The following is a 939-nucleotide window of genomic DNA, read 5'->3' as shown; positions in this document are numbered from 1 at the left end:
ATCACACATCCACTAGACCAACAATCACACAAGACCCACAAGGTACATGAACAATCAAAGGGAAATAAGATACATGGTAGAGTTCATCCCAAATCCTATGAAGGAGATGAGGGCTTGATGATCCTATGATGGGGATCCTTCCCCAAGAAGGAGGTCTTGATGTTTGGTCACTCCAAGAGGAGGTCTTGATCTCCTAGTGGAGTGGATCCATGGAGCAAAGCTCACAAATGTCTATCATCTACTTTGCTATCCCTCTAATGAGCTAGGGAAGGGGTATATATAGTCTGGGGACCCAATAAGAGGAGGAGGGGGGATACATGGGTAAAAATCCAAAAAGGCACGCAGGCCCTCGGAGTGGACCGGGCACCCGGGGGCAAACCGGCCGGGCACCCGGACCAGTCAGGGCCATCGCCTGGGGGTGGCTGAAGGGGGACCGGGCACCCAGGGGTTGACAGCCCGGGCACCCGGGGGTGGCAGATAGTGCCCAGGTGAGGAGGGGCCGGGCACCCCGGGCCGAAGGTGCGGGCACCCGGGCCTGTGGCTGGGCGGGCGACCGGGCACCCGGGGCCGGGCACCCGGGGTGGCCTGGGCGACGGCTGGGCCATGTGAGGCCGGGCACCCGGGGCCTTGGGCTGGGCACCCGGGGCTGGCTGGGAGCAGCGCCAGGGGGGGTCGGGCCTCCGAGGCCAAAGTGCCCGGGCACCCGGAGTGTCCAGAGCCTCTCCTTCTTCTCTCTTCTCGTTCTCTCCTCCTTCTCCATGGTTGCTTGAATCTCCGTCCTCGCGTCCTCCCGGTCATCTCCCTGGTACCTAACAAGGCACAACGTTTCTATTTGAGGTAGGAACCCACTCTCATATGAAACCGAATGGAGTTTGAAGAGGAAGGAGTCAACCTCGGTTTCGGTGGCACGTGCGTGTGCTCTTGTCATCGGTCTTCTCC

Source organism: Triticum aestivum, unplaced genomic scaffold, assembly GCF_018294505.1.
Source record: "Triticum aestivum cultivar Chinese Spring unplaced genomic scaffold, IWGSC CS RefSeq v2.1 scaffold55481, whole genome shotgun sequence".
In the NCBI taxonomy this organism is placed as follows: domain Eukaryota; kingdom Viridiplantae; phylum Streptophyta; class Magnoliopsida; order Poales; family Poaceae; genus Triticum; species Triticum aestivum.
The sequence above is the reverse complement of the archived record's forward strand: the minus strand, read 5'-3'. Positions refer to the sequence as shown.